This window comes from Marmota flaviventris, chromosome 3 (assembly GCF_047511675.1).
Source record: "Marmota flaviventris isolate mMarFla1 chromosome 3, mMarFla1.hap1, whole genome shotgun sequence".
Taxonomy (NCBI): Eukaryota; Metazoa; Chordata; class Mammalia; order Rodentia; family Sciuridae; genus Marmota; species Marmota flaviventris.
Window position 1 is genome coordinate 165486548 of NC_092500.1, and position 17278 is coordinate 165503825.

General features: G+C 45.2%; 1 protein-coding gene and 1 pseudogene across 1 annotated transcript in view; one reads left to right on the top strand and one right to left on the bottom strand.

Annotated features, from left to right (window-relative positions):
• Positions 1-1374: 1374 nt before the first annotated feature.
• LOC114085927 (small nucleolar RNA SNORA51) lies at positions 1375-1519 on the bottom strand (annotated as a pseudogene).
• A 992-nt stretch (positions 1520-2511) lies between these two features.
• Slc39a14 (solute carrier family 39 member 14) overlaps positions 2512-17278 on the top strand; it is a 46966-nt gene continuing 32199 nt past the window's right edge. Inside the window, exon 1 of the mRNA XM_027927230.2 lies at positions 2512-2635. The gene's annotated coding sequence lies outside the window, so the exon portion shown is untranslated. The remainder of the gene's footprint in view (positions 2636-17278) is intronic.

Genomic DNA, 17278 nt, shown 5'->3' on the forward strand with positions numbered 1-17278 from the left:
GTGGATACGGAGACTTAGGACCTTTTGGTTTTGAGCAGGTTAATAATTGTCTTTCCCTCGTGGACTACTGATAGCTTATCAGCTTTGGTTGCCCATTGGACTTTGGCAGCTCCACCTTCACTCTGATTGCAAACAAGTGAGAAGCTGTGATAGGCTGGGTGGTGGGGTGTCTTTTCCTTCCTCCCTTCCCCACTATGCACTTTGAGCAGTTTCCTTGACAGATGTCTTACACAGTACTGACACCTTAGCTGGAGATACCATGGGGACTGCTCTTGCCTTAAGAAGGAATTAACACTTCTTTGGGATGTGTATTTTGGGGCTTCATGTTATTTAGAACTATATGTTTGAAGCATTTTGTTTTGCTTTATCTCTGGGTGCGCTTCTCATTAATGCTTAAGGGAAAGGGCCTGATAGGGACTGACCTTTTGTGACAGCCCACTGCACTTCAGATTAGAGTCCCATAAGTATGACATAATGTCTGAAAAACACTGAGTCCAACCAAGAAAGATAAATATAAAGGGTTATTACAGAGATGAAGGGGCTTAGGAGAAATTTTGCAAGAGATAGCATTACCTTGAAATTACTTGGAAAATACAGGAGAGGAGTATCACAGCAGCTCTTCCCCTTGCCCACTGACGCAGTAATTACAGGGTGAGGATAATTGAATTTTAGAAAAACCCAGGGCCCAGCTATAGTCTCTTTCAGAGTGACAGGAAGAATCTGGCCTGGCTTCAGTGCTTGCTGTTTTACTCCCTCTCAGCACTGAAGAGCAAGCAGGCTGCCTGCCGTGGAGCACCAGGTCCTTCTTGCCGCCTGCTTTCCTTTCCTTAGCACTGTCTTCATGGGTGTGTCTCCCCAAGAGTTGCATAGGGTGGGATGTTGTCTCCCTTCCCTTCACCAATTCAGAGCCTGGTATCAACTGGGGTATCAACCACTCACTGAGCTAGAACAGGAGCATGGATACTAACTGGGCACAGTTCTGCTGGAAGATCCTTCCTCTGGGTCTGCCTGACCCAGGTGGCAGCTGGTTTAGCCATAAGGAAATAATCCTAATGTCTAGTGGAATAGAACAATGGGAATTCAGTGGGTGGTTTATTTTCTCAAGAAATTTGCATTTCCGAGGTCTGATATCCATCTCACTAGGCCCATTCCACAGCGGAAGAGACTCCTGGGACACTCCGGACACTCAGCACAAACATGAACATCAGTCCTGGCTTTGGGTTAACAGACAAGTCACTTTAGAAGTCTGACTGGCAGCCTAGCCAAGGGAACCAACCTGGATCCATCTGGCTGGCTGGATTGGTCTACCGGCCCACATAAGAAATAGGTAAATAATGGAAAAAGGAAAGATGTAGCGGCTCCCCTTTCCTTTCTCCATGTTTCCCCATTCACAATACAGATGGGGCACAGGGCCTGGGCTAAGGTGTACATGGGGTAGGCTTATGCTGCCTCCTCTTTCTATATAATGAAAGGTGCACCTTTTTTTCTTTCTTGGTACCTCCATTTGAACGCAGAGGCACTTTACCACTGAGCCACATTCTCAGCCCTTTTTTTTTTTTTTAATTTTGAGAAGTTGAGCTTGGCTTTGAATTTGCAGTTCTCCTGCCTCAGCCTTCTCAGTCACTGGAATTACAGGAGTGCACCACCATGCTGGGCAAAAGTTAATATTTTTAAGAAGTAGACAAAGGAAAATCGAGCAAGGTTTTTGTTTTTTAAAACATTTTTAAATTGGTGCTTTATAGTTGTACATAATGGTGGAGTTTGCAGTTACATATTCATACAAGCACATAGAATAACAATATAATTGGTCTATATCAAATGATCAAGATTGATCAAACTGCATAAATTTATTTTTTCTCATTATTCGCCTATTTCTTAAGCAGGCAGGAGAATCTGGCCAGCCAGAGAGATCTAGGCAACTTGCTTGACTTGGCTGCCAGTAACATTGTAGGGAAGTGGAGCAAAGTCTAGTTTGAAAAGTGAACATAATATGGTTATTTGGAACTTGAACAAAGCATTTTAGTTCTTTTGGTTGGTGGAGGTCTGCAGAAGAATTATAGTCTACTGGGTGCCCCCTCCTAGAGTACATTTCGGAATTCGGGACGAGAGAACCTTTTTAGATCACTCAGCAGTGTTGGAATACATACATAGATCAAGTGAGGAACACTCTTTCTCCAGCAGCGTGGGATGGAGGCCAGATCGCCAGAGAGCGTTCCTCATGAGAGAAGGTAGAATGAGAGGTTTCAGGAGGGAGGAGCCTGTGGGGTCTCTCTGAATCAGTGATGGAATTCAGGAGATGGCTGGAGAGAGCGGAGCGAGCCAGGATCCGGGCGGGGATGCGAGGAGCAGGAGAGCGCGGGCGGGCCTGGGTACCCGGTGGCTGCACGCCGGCTGCCCCACGTGGCAGGCCCTGGGGAGAGCCGGGCGGGGCGGGGCGGCCGGGGGGCGGGCCCTGCCGCTGACGCGCGGGGTATATAGCCGGGCATGCGCGCGGCGGCGGGGGCCGGACGCTGGGAGGGGGGGCGCGAGGTTGTCTTTGCGGACACGCCGGCTGAACTGCTCCTACCGCTGCCGGCCATCCTAGGGCCTGGCGGGTGAATCTGCGCGGGCCCCACTGCCGACCTCCCGGCTGCAGGTGAGGGCGCAGAGCGGACGCGCAGGATGGGCACCGGCGACGCACCTCCAGGCTTGGAGGCACCGGGTGGGGGTGGGGGTGCTAAAGACCGGGAGACTCTCGGGGTATCGCGCACTCCGGGGCGGCCGGGTCCCGGTGGCACCTGGCAGCGGTGCCGCGATGGCGAGGGGGAGGTCACATTGAGGTCCCCTAGGCTGGACTGCCTGGGATGTGTGAGTCAGACAAGGGCACCCAGAATGTCGATAGCCGAGCGGAAAGGTTGAGAAAGGCTTCCTGGAGCCTGGGAACACGGAGCGCAGGGTCAGAGAAAAAGCATCGTGGATGAGCAAATCCGATGCCCTGCCCCAGGACAGCTCTGATGGGGCTCCGGTGTCTGGACTTTGCTTTCCAGGAACTGTGTACCCCATCACCCACCAGACCATCTAACAGCTGAAGATCAATGCCCCAAATGTTCTAGCTGAAGCTGGTGCACGGCAGAGGGGGTACCGATCTAAGCCTGGCTAACCGCGAGCATGGCTCTTTGGTTATTTTTGGTCGGTACTGACCAAGTTAGGTAGTTTGGTTCAGGCTGCCCCCTTTTGGTGTTTTAGGGCTATGGGACAAAATAGCCATTCAAGCGTTTTCACCATGTGATCCTGAGGGCCAATTAAGCGAGGAAAATATCCTCTGCTCTAGGTTGTGGGTTCACTTTTAAGAATCTTAGTGTCCGAGTGAAAAGATTGGCTTCTCTAGATAATTAAATGACGTGTGTGTCCTAGGGGAACCTGAGTATGACTTGGTGAGGGGCTGAGTGCTCTCCTGTGGGGAGGAGGAGGGACAGGAGTGCTTTGACCCTACCCTTTCTTCTGGAGCAGCTTGGATTTGGATTTATGGCTTTAGTGCCCTTCCCAGGAGATCTGCCATTGGGATAGATGCCCTGCTGGGGGTGGGTGGTGATACTAGGGTAGAGAGGGGACTGGTAGTGGGGAGGCCACCCTGTCTCTATTTGGGTTCAGCTCCTAACTTGCTCTGCAACCTTGGGGATGGCTCAGGTCAGCACTAAGATCAGATTGGATCTCTTATCCACAGTATGTACATGAAATTCTGTAACCCTTACCTCTTAAAACACAAGCCCTAAAAACTGAGAGGAACTTGTCTCTTCCTTGTTGAATAAGGGGAAGAATGTCTAGAATCATAAATTTCAGTAGTTGGAATTAAAGTCACATATTCCCTTTCTTCTTGGAGGCTTAGGTGGTTTTCCATCAGTTGTGGGGAACACAAGAGATATTGTAGTGTTCTCTTTCTGTGACTGCTTTGCAGGTGTGACTAGGGCACTGAACACTGGAGTGGGGAGACCCTGGGTATTGTCTTTTCTTTCAGAAAGATAGGACCAGAGCCTTCTTCCTGCTTAATCTAACTTTTTTTTTTTTTTGGAGGGGGACCTGGGATTCAACTCAGGGGTGCTCGATCACTGAGCCATATCCCCAGCCCTGTTTTGTATTTTATTTAGAGACAGGGTCTTACTGAGTTGCTTAGCATCTCGATGTTGCTGAGGCTGACTTTGAACTTGAAATCCTCCTGCTTCAGCCTCCTGGGCTACTGGGATTACAAGCACAGGCCCTGCTTAATCTAACTTTTATTGCTTACCTGGCCTTTGGGACCCTGGGGGTGGGGGCAATGCAGGAGAGGGAGATGAGAGCCAGCTATCAACTGAGAAACCAACAAACCTGAGGGAGTAGTGGCTGGGTATATTGGCCTTGTCATTTAGGCAAGAAGAGGAGCAGGAATTGTGGACTCCTTGAGGATATGAGAGCTCTGTGACTCTCAGAGCAAAAATCTAAACCCAGCATTGCTTCAGGAAGAAGAGCTAGCTAGGTTCAATGTACAGGGGCTGGTCTGGGTCCTGTGACAGCCACTATGGTGGGTCAGGAAGAAGGCCTGTCCCCTGCCTTCCAATGTAGACTCTTGGTGGGAAGAAAGAGCACCAGATTAAGAGTAAGGTGGCAAAACCAGAGCACTCTCTCAGTAGAGATGTGTTGGGCGATGGGTGGAGGGTGGAGTCAGCCAGGTGGGCCTGTGTCTAAATCCTGGCCCTATCACTGTCCAGCAGGGGACATTTCTTAACCTTCGTGGGTCTATTCTTTTTTTCTTTTTTTTTTTTGTGACTCAAAACTCATCTAATTAGAATTTCTGAAAGGAGGGTCTATTCTTATTGCCTTGTGGCACTTTGAGATTGTGCCTAGAGCAGGTAGAGGCCTCTTTGTCATCTTTATCATCTTTGTAGGATGGAGTGGGCTATTTAGGGGTCACAGAAGCTGATAGGCAGATTGAGTTTAGGGCTGGTCTGAGCTCAGACATAGGACGGATTCACCTCTTTAGTACCTGGGCACAACTTCCCTGCCATTCTGGGTGGTCCACTTTTCCATGGCCTGATAGGGATTAGCCCACACTGGGCACTCTTAGGGAAAAGATATGTTTTCTACCATTAATTCTGGAAACTACTTTGATTTCTTCAGAGAAGAAATACTCCTCCACTGGGCCAATGATGGCCAGGAAGGACTCACAATACCTGTGTGCGTGTGTGTGTTTATGCACATGTGTGTACACGCGTACACACTGTATGTATGAGTCATGGGGCTGTTCCTGTTTTCAAATCCTTTCTACCTTCTTCCTCTTTCCTTACCTTCTCACACTCCATAATTGGGCCATGTCGAATATCAGCAGGCTTGGGATCCACGTTGTGCTGCCGTGAGTTGATTGTGTATGTTGGGAATTGGGACCTCCCTCTCCCCACTCTGCCAGAGTAATTCCTCCTGTTCCCACTTGACACCTGAACACCTGGTGCCTTTGCAGAATCACAGACTTAGCATGTTACCTGGAGGGGCTTTGTTTTAAAATGAAAGACACTAGATCCAGAGATGCTAATTGGTGCCTTGAGTCACCAGTTACTCTGAGGAATACCAAAGAAATGTTTTACTTTCATTCATAAACTTGATGAAATTGCCAGTAGTCCCAGTCTTTTCCTTGGAACATGGAGGGAGAGAGGTCAGTTGTCCCTGCATATATTTGGGGTGAAAGATGGTCTTTGTTTCTGCCACAGGCGTTTCTTCTGGGAGAGTCTCCTACTTCTTTTTCTTTGCAGACTCCCTGGTAATAGGGGCATATGTGAGAAAGGGTCGCATTGTGTGTGTGCAGGACACAGACACACTAGATGTCTGCAGTAGGCCCTCTCTGACCTCGAGAGTCTTGGCGGGTTGTCAGACTGCCAGGTGATAAGGGGGTCCAGAGTCTACTAACATGGGACTGCTGCCAGCCAGGGCCTTATGCCTGCCCTACCACAAGGGCTCTGAACCCCTGCTGCCATGGAGTCTCCCAGAGGGGGCTCTTAGTTGGGCCCAACTGAGACCTGGAGGCAGAGCTGCCTGCCGGGCCCTCCAACCTGCACTAGGCCAGGAGCCTGCCTAGAGGCCAGACAGCCGCAGAATCCTGCCTAGGGAGCCTGGCGGGCCCAGCCTGGGAAACCTAAGTCCCTGCCTTGGCAACAGAGGTCTGACTGTTCTCAGGCCTCCTAACCTTCTTACAGCATCAAGTCCCAGAGAGTCCTGGAGTTTGATGGAATGAGAAGGTGACAGTCCTAAATTTATAGCATTCAGTATTTGTTCTTAGTAAAAAAGTTCTGTTAAAAGTTAGGAATTTATGACCAGCACAGTGGTACATGCCTGTAATCCCAGCTGCTTGGGGAGAATCTCAAGTTCAAAGCCCAGCCGCAGCAATTTATCAGGGGTCCAAGCAACTCAATGAGACTGTGTCTCTAAATAAAAATATTAAATTGGACTAGTGATGTGGTTCAGTGGTTAAGCACCCCTGGGTTCAATCCTGGTTAAAAAAAAAAGGGGGGGGGAGGGGGAATTTAAGTTAAAAACTTATTTTAAGTAATATATCTCAAAAAACACTTATTTTTACTCACCAAGATTTTTTTTTCCCCCTTTGCAGTGCTGGGGATCAAACCCAGGGCCTGAAGCATGTGCTCTATCACTGCAGTCTACCCCAACCCTTTCTAGATTGTGTTTAGGGCCAACTAAAAATAAAAGGTCTTTTATTTGAGTCTCTAGGTTTTTTATTAGACTTCCAAATTGTATGTAAAAATTGCACCTTCATCCATCACCTGTGATTCCCTGATTTCTTTGTTAAGGTTTTTAACTAGGCTCTATATTCACATAGTTCAAAGATCAAAACAGTGAAAATCAAAAATAAAACTGCCCCTCCCTTTTGTAAATGCTCTAAGTGTCTAGACATCGGTCTGTCCGGCACCTTTTGCACACAGCAGCTGTATCAGCTCTTTCCACATGTGCACATGGAAGATTCTTACCATTTTTCTCTGTAGCTGCATGGGGTTCCATACTATGGAAATACTGTCTTTTTTTAACCACCCCCCCACCGCCCCCGCCTTGGGTTGTTTTCACTATTTTCCCATTATTTACAATGCTGCAATGATTAACTTTATACAAGTGGCATTGCCTATGTTTATGACTGGAATAAATTCTATGAAGTGGAAATGCTGGGTAAAAGGTGAAATACAACTATTTAATTAGCTTCCATTTTTTTAAAAAAGTGAATATTTAAGATATTTGCAAATCATATTTAGAATCCTACTTCTTTTATACACACACCTGATTTAATTATAATTTAATTTGTAACTAGTCTTTTTTTTCTTTCCTGTCTGGGGTTTGAACCCAGGGGCATTCTTCTGGGCTACATCCCTAGCCTTCCCCCACCTTTTTTTTTAAAATCAGGGATTGAACCCAGGGATGCTTAACCACTGAGCCACATCCCCAGCCCTTTTTTGTATTTTATTAGTGGCAGGGTCTCACTGTGTTGCTTAGGGCTTTGCTAAGTTTGAACTTCCGATTCTCCTGCTTCAGCCTCCCGAGCTGCTGGGATTACAGGAGTGTGCCACTACGCCCATCTGTGAAAAGTCTTTCTAGATTAGGCATTTTCATACTTTTGGATCCTAGAATCCCTTAATATTTGCTTTTGTGTGGCTATATCTGTGGGTATTTACTATATTAAAAATTCAAACTGAGAAATTCAGAAATAGTTATTAGTTCATTTAAAACAACAAAAATAAAGCCATTATGTTAGAAAGTATATCTATTATGTGCTGTAAAATAACTATTTTCCAAAATTAAAAGAGTAGTGAAAGCCGGCAAGGTGGCACACACCTGAAATCCCAGCGACTCGGGAGACTGAGGCAGGAGGATCGAAAGTTCAAAGCAAGGCTCAGCAACTTAGCAAGGCCTTAAGTAACTTAGACCCTGTCTGAAAATTAAAAAAGGGCTAGGGATGCAGCTCAGTGGTTAAGCACTCCTGGGTAAAAGCCCCAGTACATCAGAAACAAACAAACCTATGTTCAGAGTCCTGAGAACAAACTTGAGTTAATCTCTGGAGACATTATTTATATCCTATTATTTCCTAAAATTTCCAGAAATTTCTGGAAAATTCAAGACTATACAGGCACAGGTTTGCCACACGTTACACCACATATCATTTCAATTTGAAAAATGAGAGTGAAAAAGCATTTAATGTCTTAATATTATAATACAATAGTTTTTATCTCGGGGACCCCTACTAAAATCTTAGAATTGCTGTTCTCCATCACTTAAATTTAATTTTCATAGAAATGAGAACTCTTCTTTCATTTCATATTCAGTTTCTATTTAAATGAATTATAATCATAAAAGTAAGTAGAACCAGCATACAGAGGTTTGAGCATATGCCCAATTGGCTTTTGACAAATGGCTCCCCAGTGGTGGTGAGGGGCTTAGCAAAAACCCAGTGGAGCTCATCTAAGAGTCTGCTCCATGAAGACAGGCCAGATCCCACTCCATCCCCAAGTTTGTAAAGTGAGTGTGGGGAGCGCCTGATGCCCTGAGTTGGTGTTTATTGAGCTCCAGTGACTGGAACAGATGAGGTACTCAACCAGGCCCATGGAGGGGCAGGAATGGTCTGGAAGCATCCTGTGAGCAGAACTGGGCCAAGTTCTGAGAGTGAGGAAGACGGGAGAGGGAGCAGGGTCCTGCCAAGAAAGGTCATGTGAATACTTTAGAGTGGCCAGCTAGGCCAAGTGGCTGAAGGGAAGAGAAGTTGGGTCCAAAATCTTTGCAGGATTCAGTCTAAAGAACTCTGAGCTATTTCCACATCAAACACCAACTGCTCTGTGTCAGTAGCCCTGTCCTGGAGGTCCGGCTCTTATCCTGAGCAACCCTGTGACCCCAAGTCCATGTTCCCTCCACCAGTCCACTGAACTCCAACCTCCTGCCTCTTCCCTGGGCCTCCGAAGCATATCACACCTTCCTTTCCAGCCTACCTGAGCAGTCCTCGCAAGTCCTCCAGACACTATTCAGTTCCACAAATCCCCCAGATAGTTGTTTGGTATTTTTGTAAACTATATTTTCTTATTATCAAAAATAATGCATGCTTATTATAAATAAAAGTAGAATATGAAGGGAAAGTCTATGATCCTGCTGTCTGAGGCAGTCTCCTTTAGCATATTGGCATCTTTCCTTGGAGTTGCTTTTTATGGTCCGAGTGGGTACATATTAATTCTTACTTTTTTTTTTTTTTGGTACCGGGGATTGAACTACTTTTTTTTTTTTTTGGTACCGGGGATTGAACTGAGGGGCACTGAGCCCCAGCCCCCAGCCCTATTTTGTATTTTATTTAGAGACAGGGTCTCACTGAGTTGCTTAGCACCTCGCCTGGATTACAGGCAAGCCCTGGGATTATGGGCGTTCGCCACCGCACCCAGCCCACGTCTTACCTATACATCAGAATTTCTCCCTATTAAGTCTGTCTTACAGCTGAATCATAATTTACTCGACTATTTCCTTTTATTTTTAAATTTTAGACTTTTTATTTTGAATTTACATGTACCAAAAAGTTGCAAAAATAGATTCCTATGGCGTAGTACACTTATCGAGAGCAAGTCAACATTGGCACAGTGTTGTCACCAGGATCTTCATAATGTCCTTTTTCTGTTCTAGGATCTGAATTGTCATCCTCCATCGCTTTTAGTTTTTCTCCTTAGTGTCTCCTCCAAATCGGTTCCCCAGCTTTCCTTGTTAGAATTCCATACATTTTGAGCAACCCCGCCACAAGAATGATCTTGCATCTTTTCCAGAGCATGGTAACGAGGCATTCATCATTGGTGGTGTCTTTTTTTTTTTTTGCAGGGGGGAGTGCTGGGGGTTGCACCTGAGTCCTTTCCCATGCTCAGCCCCTGCCTGCTCAGTGGGTCTTCTTACTGGTGCTGTTTACCTGATCACCTTTTTTTTCCACACTGGAAAAGTTACTGTCTTGCTCTTGCTTTGCACTTTCAGGCAGTGCTTTGAGTCACTGCAATTCTCTTTCTTCTTGTGCTTTCATCCTCTAATTTTAGCACCCATCTGTGCATCTCTTGCAACAATGATTACTGTGGTATTTGCCTAACGATTTTCTATTTTCCTTCCATATTTATCAATTGGGAATCTACCCCATTTATATCAGATTTTATTATATAACTTAAAATCTTGTATGATCATTATTTGTGGCTCAGATTGTTTCAGCTTTGGCCATCTTAAGAGCTCCTTTTTTTTGTCTCCTGTGGGTTTTTTTTTTTTTTTTTTTTTTTTTTGGTAAGCCCCTGATTTTTTCTGTGGGCCGGGGGTGCTGGGGATTGAATTCAGGGCACTATACCACCGAGTGAGCTATACCCTTAGTCCCAGTCCTTTTTTTTTTTTTTTTGAGACAGGATCTCCCTAAGTGACTGAGGCTGTCCTCAAATTTATGATCCTCCTACCTTGACCATCTGAGTCACTGGGATTACAGGTGTGTGCCACCACAATGGCTTCTATTTATATCATTTTATTTTTTATTTATTTTGTTGTGCTATAAGGTATTCCTTGCTTATCCTGTCACTTCCTTGCCCCAGCCCTAGCGTCTTCCACTTCTCCAAGGAGCTTATTATTAAAGAATGGTGTTTAGAAACTAAGATGTGTTTGCTTACTGTGCTTATTGCTACTGGGATTACTTTTGTTTCTAGGCCTCTTGGCAGAGAAAGCTGGGAAGCAGATGTACAGCAACCTGTGCACACCAATTTCTGTATCTGAATACACAGGTTTTGGGCTGGGGTTGTGGCTCAGCGATAGAGTGCTCGCCTAGCACGTACGAGGCCCTGGGTTCGATCCTCAGCACCACATATAAATAAATTAAAAAAAGGTATTGTGTCAGTTACAACTAAAACACACACACACATAAACAGGTTTATACTGGTATTTATTACAATCTTTAGTTTTATTTTAGTCTTTCCCCTTTTGTTCTGTATAACTTCTTTCTCTAAAAACAGTGAAAAACCCTCCTAATCATTTTTGTAATGTTGGGTGGTAGGTTTTTTCTGATCGTTTTGCTTCAGTCATTAGGATGCTGATCTAATTTACTTGACTCTGTTCACCTTTTTTTCTTTTTTAATATTTATTTTTTAGTTGTAGTTGGACACAATACCTTTATTTATTTTTATGTGGTGCTGAGGATCCAGCCTAGGGCTTCGCACATGCTAGGTGAGTGCTGTACCACTGAGCCCCAACCCCAGCCTAATCCACTCACCTTTTATATGACAGAATGCGGAGACAGAGGTGAGCACCCCTGATTAACATGGGGTTCTGCATCTAGAGCTGTCCTGGGATACACTGAATGTTCTGTCAATGTCTCCCTTCTTTTTTTTTTTTTTGTAGTTGTAGGTGGAAAGCATGCCTTATATTTTGTTTCCTTTTTATGTGGTGCTAAGGGTTGAACCCAGTGCCTCACACATGCTAAGCAAGTGCTCTGCCATTGAGCCACAACCGCAGCCCCTCAATGTCTCCCTGCTGAATGCCCTCTCAGATCTGCACTCACACGACTTTACTCCTTCTCCATCTCTTGCTGCTCTCCTAAGCAACACTCCTGTCTGGTTCCTAGCTTCAGAATTCACTTAACACATAGAACTCACTGTACCTTGATGTTAGAAGCCAAAAGGGCTGTCTGGTGCAAGGTCAGAAGCAATTACCACTCATTTCCACGATTACTGTTCTTAGTGGGCATGTATTTGAAATTGATAGTGGGTTGGGTTAATTGGATGTTAACTTGACCAGGAAGAAGTACAGAGGTCCAGTGCTCTGCCTGTGACCAGATCTTGTCATTTTCTACTCTGGAGAGTGAAGGTCTGTCTGTCAGAACAGGCAAGCTTATTAGTACAGCACACTTAGTGGTTTAAATCTACACCCATTTATCATTTCACAGTTCTATTCTGGGCATTGGCTGGGCATAGTGGTGCACACCTTATAATCTTAGTGACTCGGGAGACTGAGGCAGGAGAATTATAAGTTTGAGGCCAGCCTTAGCAACTTAGCAAGACTGTCTCTCAAAATAAGTAAAATGGACTGGGTTCAGTCCCCAGTACCAAAAAAAAAAAAAAAAAAAAAAATCTGGGCACTGTGTGACTGGCTTCTTTGCTGAGGGTTCCACAAAACTATAAGGTACACAAAAACAAGGGTCACTGGGGTTTTATTGTCCTCTGGAATGGGTGTGTGGGGCTCTGCCAAGTTCACGTGACTCCTTGTGGCTACAGGACTGATCCCCACTTTCTTGTCGGTGGCCTGACAGGAACCACTTTCGGTTCCTAGAACACCCTCACTTTTACTTCTCTATCTTCTTTTTTTTGGTACTGGGAATTAAACCGCCTAGCCACTAAGCCACATCCCCATCCCTTTTTATATTTTATTTAGAGTTGCTTAAGGTCTTACTAAGTTGCTGAGGCTGGCTTTGAACTCATGATCTTCCTGCCCCAGCCTCTCAAGCCGCTGGGATTACAGATATGCACCACTCTTCCCAGCTTCCTTCCCTATCTTAATGTCAACTAAGAACTGCAAAATCCCTTTGGCAGATAATGCAGTATAATCAGTCTTGTGTTTACAGGTCCTGCCCATACACAAAGGCAAGGGTCACTGGGGTCATCTTGAATCCTGTGAACCATAGCTAAAGTGATCTAGCCTTAATTCGAGCATCAGAATGTTTACTTAGTATATTAGTTTCCGAGGGCTGCCTTAACCAGTAACCACAGACTCGGTGGCTTAAAACAACAGGGATGTACTCTCTGGCAGTTCTAGAAGCCAGAAGTCTGAAATCAAGGTGTGGGCAGGTCCTTCCAGCAGAACCTCTGGGAGAAATCCTCCTGTGCCTTTTCCAGCTGCTGGTAGCTCTTGGCATTCCTTGACCCGGTGCTATGCCAGTGCAGTTCCTGCCTCCGTCTTCACATGTGTGTCTCTGAACACCAGGTTGACTTCATCTTGAGATCCTTGTCTGATTTCCTCAGCAAAGCCCCTGCAGCTCAGTCAGGTTATGTTCTCTGTCAGGACATGAATTTGGGGGGAATACTATCCAAATACTGCACTTGGGATGTGAGAGAATGGCCTTTGTAAACCCTGGTCCATGGAGCTACTGAAGAGAAGGGAGATTTCTTCCAGACTGAAAGTGGACCTGGTCACCGTGGGGGTCAGGGTCCAGCTTCACACACAACCCCTACGTCTTCTTGTTGGCTCGGCTCTGAAAACCCCATGGAGAGGCCTGATGTTCTGGATCCAGGTGTTTTACAGTACCAACACCTGTAGAAAAGGCTGTTGAGTGTGACAATGTCCCTGCAGAATGGACAGGGCTGAAGTTGTGGGTCCCTTCTGCAGGGAGGGAAAACTGAGTCCACAGTGTCCAGGTGAGTCACAGAATGCTGTTGCTAGAGGGGACTTCAGGCTGTAAATCCAGCAGTTCTGAAATGTCAGCCTAGTGCTCCAGCCAGTTCAAGGCTGGTATATGGAAGTAGGAGTATAAACATGGTGGGTCTCACCTAGGCACCTGTGATCAGAAGAACTGAGGTGAGACACTCCCTCTACCTGTGGCCAGGTTAGGGAACCATGTACAGGTCCTAACTGCAGCTGAGGACTGGCATCTACCTCCAAGTGAAGATCTTCAAACAAGGGGAGAAAAAGTCTCCCTACTAGTTATCAGTAAATCTTTACCTTGTTGAAAGTTAACTTTGTGTGTGTGTAATTCTGGGGATTGAACCTGAGGCCTTGCACCTACTAGGCAACGCTAAGCTGACCTCAAATTAGTAATCCTCCTGCCTCAGCCTCCCAAGTAGCTGGGTTATAGGCATGTGCCACTGTGCCCAGCTTTGTAGTATGTCTTTGAGCAAGTTGTTCTATCCTTGGTCTCAGTATCTTCATCTGTACTATGGGGATGATACCACATATCCTCAATAATAAGATGCTTTTAGTTATTGTTTTAAAATTATTTATTATTGGGCTGGGGCTGTTGCTCAGTGGCAGAGTGCTTGCTTAGCATGTGTGAGGCACTGGGTTCGATCCTTAGTACCACATAAAGAGAAACAAATAAAATAAAGGCATCCTGTTCATCTACAACTACAATAAAATTTTTTAAAATTATTTTAAAAAGTTACCTAACAGAATTTTTATTTTTTCAAGCTTAAAAATATTTTTCTTTTTAATACTGATTACTTGAACCCAGGGACACTTTCTCACTAACATGCCTCTTCAGTCCTTCTCTTAAAATTGTACTTTGAGACAAGGTCTTGCTAAGTTGCCCAGGCCAGCCTTGAACCGTGATCTTCCTGGCACAGCCTCCTAAGGAGCTGGGTTACAGGTGTGCACCCCCCCCCCCCAGCTAAACTGATATTGCTTTAATGTTTCTGAAATAGGGAGGCGTCTCATTGATGGGTACATGTAATGCAGTGTTTTTTGTTTTGTGGTTTTTTTTTTTTAATCTAATCTGAAAAACTGTCCTCAATACCTCTTCTAATTAGGGAAGGACTATAGGATCTCTCTTAGTGATGTGGTCGGGAAGATCAAATGAAATAATGCAAACAAAATAATGCTTAGCACAGTGCCCGGCAGACAACAATCAGTCCCAGAAATTGTTACTACGATTATTATGAAATTAAGGAGGAAAGGACGGCGTAGAAGTTGAGAAGTGAATGGCAGTACAGCCAGTGCTGGTTTGGGTAGATGGTTGAAGCATCTAGAGGTTCTGAGTCTGGGGCCAGTGTTCCTGCTCAGTGATGCCAATGGAAACCCAGACCCTTCCCACTCTATCCGCTGTGCCTTTCTTCACATATAGGGCCTTGTCCTTGTGCTTATCACTTTCCTTGGACAAGAAGGAGGAGGGGAAAGAGGTGGCATCCACATGAGCTGCAGCAGCCATTGGCCTCTCCCAGTGTCAAGGACATATTTACCTCTCTTAGTGTTCATGAATTCCACAACCCAGGTTTGCAAAGAAGATAGATCATGCACTAAACCATATTGAATGGGCTAACTGACTATTTAGAAAAAATAAAGTTAGGGTCTTTTCTTAAATTATGACAAACTAAGTTCTAGATGGGTTAGAGATTTAAATTTTAAAATATAAGAAAATACAGGTGTATATGTTTATAAATTAAGGGTGGGAAGGCATTTTCTAACATGCTACATACAAAGGGAGAAACCTTGGGGGTGTAGCTCATGGTAGAGTACTTACCTACCTAGTAAGTTCATGAGGCCTTGAGTTTTATCCCCCAAAATTTTATAACTGAAATAAAAATCTTAGAGGAAAAGTGTGATATGTTTGACTTTCCCTCCATTTAAAAATTGTCTCACTAATACCAGGTACTAAAATTCAAAGACAAATAATTAATTGAGAAGAATATTTGAACTTGTGACAAGGTTAATATTTCCACCATACAGTAAAATCTTAAATAAACCTATTAAAAAAAATGAAGGCAGCTCAGGAAAAGTGGACAAAGGAAAGTAATAAGCAGTTTGTAAAGCAGAAATATAAGGGTTTGTGAATCTAAAAATGGGTTTAGCTAACTAGTAATCAAAGAATGCAGAGGAAAAGAGCTGTAAGAACACATTAGCAGAGATGGAATGTCATTTATTTCTATTTATTTATTTACTTAGGTGCTGGGGATTGAATCCAGGGGCATTCCACCACTGAGCCACATCCCCAACTAGCTTTTTTTTTTTTTTTGTATTTGGAGACAGGGTCTCACTCAGTTGCTTGGGGCCTTGCTAAATTGCTGAGACTGACTTTGAACTCATCATCCTCCTGCCTCAGCCTCCTAAACCGGTAGGATTATAGATGTGTGCCATCAGGCCTAGCTTGGAATGATATTTTAATACAAAATGTTGGGGAGAATCTTGTGCTACACTCACTCAAACACAGGTAACAGTATGAAATTAGTGCAGTGTTGAGGAGGGTTATTAAGCCTGTTGTGTACAGGTTGGACATTCCTGTTCTGAAAATCTGGCATTGGAAATGCTCTAAAATCAGAAACTTTTGCAGTGCCAGTGTGACAGTATAAGTGGAAAATTCTACACTATGAAACTTTGTTTCATGAATAAATCATTAGAAATACGATTAGGCTGTGGTGCACATCTATAATCCCAGCAACTCAGGAGGCTGAGGCAGGGGAATCACAAGGTTGAGAACAGCCTCAGCAACTTAGAGGGATCCTGTGTCAAAATAAAATTTTAAAAAGGACTGGGGCTGTAGGTCACTAGTAAAGTATGAAAAAAAATCTGCTGGGTGTTCAAGGAGCTGCAAAGAAGGGACAACAAGCAGGAGCAGAGGCATGGGGTCTTGTTCTGAGGGCTGGACGGGCCACCACAGGGCACTTTGGTCAGTACCTGCTATCAGCCCTCCCCAGTGTGTATTAGGTATGTGTGAAACATACATGAATCTTATGTTCAGATATCTCATGTATGTACAAATATCCCAAAATCTGGGTTAAAAAAATTAAAATCCGGAGCTCTTCTGATACCAAGCGTTTTGGACAAGGAACACTCAACGTATGTTAAGTTTTAATAAATATTTGTCGACTAGCCCCTGCCATTTGTTGCTGGATCTCACCCACCATTCTTTCCATTCTGGGAAGCTCTTCTTCATCCCCAGGGCTTCCCCGTCCCTTGCTGGGGTGGGGACGGGGAGAGGAGGCAGAAGTGCTGGGGTTGCTGGGCTGCCCTCCAAGGGACCCGAAGGGACCTGCCTGGAAAGATGGTAGACCTGACCGGCTGTGGTTCTTTTACTTTTACCGGAAGACTGAAAGGTTCTGCCAGTCAAAAGAGAGCTCTGTACTACCGGGCACTCACGCTGTCCTTTCCTGGAAGCCAGAGGACTCTCGGGCCAGCCCTCAGGGACTCTTGTTTTCATAGAGCACAGAGTACAGAGGCTTGGGGCCAGCTGCAGTTTGCAGGCCTGCTTGGAGGCTGGCCCTGCTTTCTGCCAGGCAGCCTGTGCCCTGCCTACCAGGCCCAGGAGACATCTTCCGGCCTGTCCGTGTTTCCATGCTGATCACTGCCCACGTTGGATTATTTCCATCTGACAGGCTGGGCCAATCCTTAGGATCCTGAGTCCCTGGGTAGTTTCCAGGGCAACAAGCCATGGGTATTCCTATCTCTTTTCCCAGAAAGATGCAAAAAGTACAAAGTCACCCTCTCCCCCGGACGCGGGGAGCTGACACAAGCACCCATGGGGCAGCCTGTCCAGCTCTCGGTAGAGAAATCCCACGTCCCTGTTCCCGCTCCTCTTCCCTCAGTGCCCCCTCTG